Raw genomic sequence first — 5,742 nt, forward strand, 5'->3', positions numbered from 1 at the left:
GTGAGTTCCACAAATTCGGAGGACAGGAATTCGATGGTGGTGCCCCACGTTTTATCGAACCTGGATAAGGTGTGGGTCAAGCTAGCTATGATCTTTTCCATGCCTACTATTTCCCATATCTTGTACAGCCAGTGTAATTTAGTCGGAATTTCTTCCGTTCCCCAGCGTGCCAGAAGCAATTGTTTGGCGGCTCCTAGTGATAAAGTAATGGCTCTGCCCCTACAATACTTAAGAGGGAAGGTAATGGGGTTTGGCAATCCCAGAAGGGTGTAACTGGGAAATCCGGGTATTTCAGTGTGATGGATGGAATTGGCCTCCTGAAGGACTGCGTTCCAGTAAGTCTGTATTTTGGGGCACTGCCAGAGAATGTAAGTGAGCGTGCCAACCTGCTCACAATTGCGCCGACATAGATTACTGCCCTTGGGTTTCCATTTTGCCACCCTTAACAGAGTATAGTACCAGGAGTGTTCTATCTTTAAAACATTTCCTTGCCCGTGGTACTGCAGGAGGAGTCCCTGTCTCTGTGAATTATATCCTGCCACTCTTTAGGGGAGAACTTCCGCTCCAATTCTGTTTCCCACCCACGCTGCGCCGGGGACTTAGCATTATTTTTGGGCTTGTTAAAAAAGGAGTAGATGTACGAGAGCAGGCGCTTGTCTGATGTGCGTGTGATATACCATAGCTAAAATTTTGTGAGGGGGTGGCTAGCATGTTGTTTTATCTGAGGTTGTGTTATCCAGTGTCGGATCACTAAGTATTGCCAGCAGGAGTCCTGGGGGATTCAAAAACTCGACACCAACTCAGGAAAGTCTATAATCCCTTTCTCATCAAAGAGGTCACCTATACTTTTACAATTAGCTTCTTGCCGTTTCAGATACCTGTTACCTTCCATCACCAGTGGGAAATCTGGGCATAGAGGCTGCTCCTGGTAGGGCTCATACTTTGTACAACTTACTACTTAAGTAAACCTACATGAAAACTACTACGGCTGAACTACTCATCATATCATTACAGTTACCAATAAAAGGGGTCAGCGGGGAGACAGGTGTTGAAAGCCCACTGGGCTCCTGTACCCTCTTCCACACCCCAATGATTGCCCTCAGCACCGGTGAGGTATAAGCTCCAGCTGACCTTGTAATTTAGGGAGCCAGGGAACTTTTCATATGTGCATCCTTGTGATTGCACGATCAATGAAACACCAATGCTTTTCCGACTCTAGTTTATATCACCCAATCATATACCGCAGTTGGGTTTCTTGAAAGTATTTCTCTAGGCCTGGGACCCCGAGACTCCCATCAGCTTAGCCAAAATTTCTTTGATGCCGTGCCATGCAGGCCTTTTTCCCTTCCCATATGAAATTCCCCATCAGGTGTTGCAGTTACGCTATGATTCGAGGTGGGGGGCACAGTGGTAGCTTCTGCATCACATGGAGAATGCGAGGCAGGAGAGTCATTTTAACAGCCGGCAGCCTGTCCAGCCATGACATGGTGTGCTTCCTCCAGTTGAGTAGTTCCCGCCAGGTATCCTCTAGCAGGACTGAGTAGCTGGCTTTAGCCATTTTTCCATTGTCGGAAGTATCTGCAGCCCTAAGTACGAGACGCCTCCCTGTGCCCACTCGAACGGGAATGTCTGTTGGTGATCCTGCTCAGCACGGGGCAGGGTGAGGCCAAATGCCAGTGTTTTTTGTAGGTTGATTTTAAATCTCGAGACCCCGCTAAATGTTTTAAGTTTCTCTAATAGGAGAGGGAGGGAAAGCATTGGCCTCATGAGTAATAACATCACATCATCAGCATGCAAGAATATTTAGTGTTCTCTGTTGCCCATTTGAATCCCAGTGACTGTCTGGAGGTGCCGGACCCTCTCCACCAATGGCTCCATATAGAGCGCAAAAAGGAGGGGGGAGAGTGGGCACCCCTGTTGTGTTCCCCTCCTTATCGCAACCGGCTGGGAGGCCATCCCATTCACTCAAATACGTGCTTCTAGTGTTTTGTATATGCCATCCACCCACCATTGATATCGTGCCCCAATCCCAAATCTGCTCAAGATGCACCACAAGTATGACCAGTGTACCCGGTCAAATGCCTTCTCGGCGTGGACCGACAGAAGTAGTGTGGGTTGTTGGGTGCGCTGAGTCTTGTCTGATAGCAGAGGCATCTCGTCCCGAATGTCTGACAAAATATCGAGATTCACAATATCGACGTACAAAAATATCGGAGCAAAAATATCGAAATCAAAAATATCGGGTTCCTATACTTAACTAGATATATACACAAATATCGATTTTTTAATATCGATATACAAAAACATCGTTTACTTTTATATCGACTACATTAACATCGGAAAACAAAAATATCGCTATCTACAAAAAATAATGACATTAACTATAATATCGACATCAAAAATATCGTGCACTTCAATATCGGATTATCAGCTATATCGACTTTTTATATGCATCTGTTTGCATAATTAATTAACGTTTTATATGTGTTCACATCTAAATAAACACAAAATACTTACATTAATACTATAGACACACTATTAATTTGTCAAAAATATCCTATTGGTATAATTATATCACCTACACATATAAAAATATTCTATACTACTTTGTATAATTTTATAATTTGTTTTTGTTTTTCACTTCTATTACAAAGTAATCACAACTGAAATTCAAATATACTAACTAACCAATCACAAACCTAATTTTTTAAATAAACCAATAGCAAAGTAATTACTACTGACACTCCCCTATATAAACAATTAAAATCTAAGCACAAACTACTTGCCAAAAGTCACTGAAGGAGATTCATCTCTATCCGAATTGCTGCACAACAACTAGAAGAACCAGACTATCAACCTACTATCACATCTTCTAAGTAAGTAAATAAAATAGAAAGTGCATTATTTGCTAATACTACTTACTTACCTGCTAAATACCCAGTGCCCCTTTGCTATTCATACTACTTAACATGCTAAATAATTATATGAAACTATTTTTTTTAGATACAACGAGTACTGAATATTCTACTCAAAATAACTGTGAACAAACCCTAGGAATACAGATTCTAATAACTATGTAAGTAATTTCACATTGATTCATTATGTGCACATAAATCTAAACACACAGAAATAATGACTTTTGCCCCACATATTTCTTTTTTTCTGTAGATTCTACTACTGAAAACTGCACTACTAATGAACTAAGGACATCAGTACTATTTCTCCAATACATTTTACTACGTAAGTATTATGCAACTGAAATAAATGTGGAAATACAATACTAACATTTAGAACTGTTCTAATTATGTTCTATTATATATTGTTTATTTACAGAGCAAACACAACGAATAGATATACAGACATAATACAGAACTCCACATTCTGAATAATACAGATAATAATCACAAAGTAACTATATTAAAGAACATAATTACCAGATAATCTATTAAAAAACATACCAACATGGTGATTATTCTAATACATATGTTCCTTTTTTATTTAAGATAACACTACAAACTACTCTCCAGAAGCTGAAGAAACAACTATACTGGCAAAGACCAACCTAAAAAAATATGTAAGTATCTTCACAATGTGAATCATGAAGATACACTTTTGTAGTAGAAATGAGCTCTAACATTGCAAAGGTACCAAAACATTAATTAATAATATACTACTTTCATGTTTTTCATAACAGCTACAACAACATCACAAACAATTATCCCCAACTAAAGAAGCAAGCAGCTCCTAATTTTGCTGTAAATTCAAAAACACGTAAGTATAAACATTCCTACTTATCACTAACATAGATTATTTATCACATTTAATTTGACATTAACTATTATATATACATTTTATAGATATACAAAGTACAAAATGACCGAAGGAGCCGAATTTGTGACCAGCCAGAAAGGAAAACTATTACTATGCTACATGGGTTACACTTATACACAAGAAAAGCAATATGGCATGCAAGTTAATTGGAAATGTTGTAAATATTATTCTAACAAGTGCTATGGCAGAGCAACAACTAAAGAAGCTACAGTACTGTATACTAGGGAACACAATCATCCACCTAATGTTACTGAAATAGAAGTTAGAACAGCTTTGGAAAATATAAAAGAAGCTAGTACAGGTTCCCAAAAGCAAACAAATGTCATTTTAAAAGAAGCCATTCCTAAAATCCCCAAAACTGCCACAACTCAAACGCCAAATATCCTCTCCTTAAAAAGAACTATAGCACAAACTAAAAAAGCTACTACTTCTACAACACCATCTCCCAGAACATATCAGGATATAAATTTAACTGCTAACCAAATAATAACTTTAAATAAACAACCATTTATAGTTTACGACAACGAAAACAATGACAAAAGGCTTATCATTTTTGGTACCAGTATGAATTTAGTTAAACTGCAGCAAAGCCAATATTGGATGATGGATGGAACATTTAACATCTGTCCCAAACCATTTTTCCAATTATACACAATACATGGCCTCTACCACAACTGCAACATACCTTTGCTATATGCACTATTACCAAACAAAAATAATTCCACATATATGGAGTTAATAAATATAATTAAACAAAAAACTAATGATTTTTCTCCTGAAAGTATCATTCTTGATTTTGAGCAAGCAATGCTCTCAACTATCATAAAAATCCACCCCCATACCTGCATTCAAGGCTGCTATTATCATTTAAACCAGTGTTTATGGAGACACCTTCAAAAAACTACCCTAAGTGTCGAATATGCTACAAACTCATCTTTTGCTTTCCAAATTAAAAAACTCATTGCGCTTGCTTATGTACCTGAAACAGACGTAGCTGAACACTACAACATTCTTATAGACAGCCCCTTCTACAAACAAAATGAAGCTAAATTAAGTCCATTTCTGGACTACTTTGAAGACACCTGGGTAGGCAGACTCCACAGATCTGGCCACAGACGAAATCCCAAATTCCTCATACCCTGGTGGAACGTTTACAGAAGTACCCTTAACGGAGATTCAAAAACTAACAATGCAGTGGAAGGTTGGCACAATGCATTTGTACAATCAACTGGCAGAACCAAACCTACTCTAGAACATTTCATTAAATGCCTACAGAAAGAACAGAGCTACCAGGAATTTAGAATGGACCAATCTGTAACTGAACTTGTCCCTAAAACATCAAAGCAAAATAAACAAATGCACAAGTACCTGGAAGAACAAGTTAAACTTTACCCTAGTACAAAAGGCATAGAATACCTAAATATCATTGCCAAAACACTACTCTAATTAATTCCCAAAATGTTATAAAACACTAAAAGTATCACCTAAGTATGGAAAAATATGTAACGTGAGCTTCTAAAGTATTTAATGTATGCAATATATAGAGATATTATTATAATATATGCACACATTAAAACTAAATAACAAGTAAAAAACTATTCCATAATAAAAATAACATTACCCACCCACACAAAATAAGAAAGCAAGGACTTACCAATCATGTTGTCAATCCAATAACCTCCTTGTCCACCAAAGTAATCCAGGTAGTGCCAAATTAACCCAAAAAAAATGTAAAAATACAACTGTTCCAAAATTAAGACATCCACGTTATCCAGAGCCATCGAATAAGCATAAAAAACCCGAAAAAATTGAAAAATAGAAAGAATCGCTCCAGCAAAACCGAAAAATGTAAAGAAGTGTTTGTAAAGCAGTGTTGAATTAAACAAACAAACTCTTCCTTTAAAAAAAAAC

The 5,742-nt window shown here is 37.5% G+C and overlaps 1 long non-coding RNA gene across 1 annotated transcript; it reads left to right on the top strand.

Annotated features, from left to right (window-relative positions):
• Positions 1 to 3,516: 3,516 nt before the first annotated feature.
• LOC144761715 (uncharacterized) lies at positions 3,517 to 4,141 on the top strand. The gene is made up of 3 exons (XR_013595865.1): positions 3,517 to 3,574; positions 3,695 to 3,771; positions 3,858 to 4,141. It is a non-coding gene; the product is annotated as an uncharacterized LOC144761715 (long non-coding RNA).
• The last annotated feature ends 1,601 nt before the right edge of the window (positions 4,142 to 5,742 follow it).

Source organism: Lissotriton helveticus, chromosome 6 (assembly GCF_964261635.1).
Source record: "Lissotriton helveticus chromosome 6, aLisHel1.1, whole genome shotgun sequence".
NCBI lineage: Eukaryota > Metazoa > Chordata > Amphibia > Caudata > Salamandridae > Lissotriton > Lissotriton helveticus.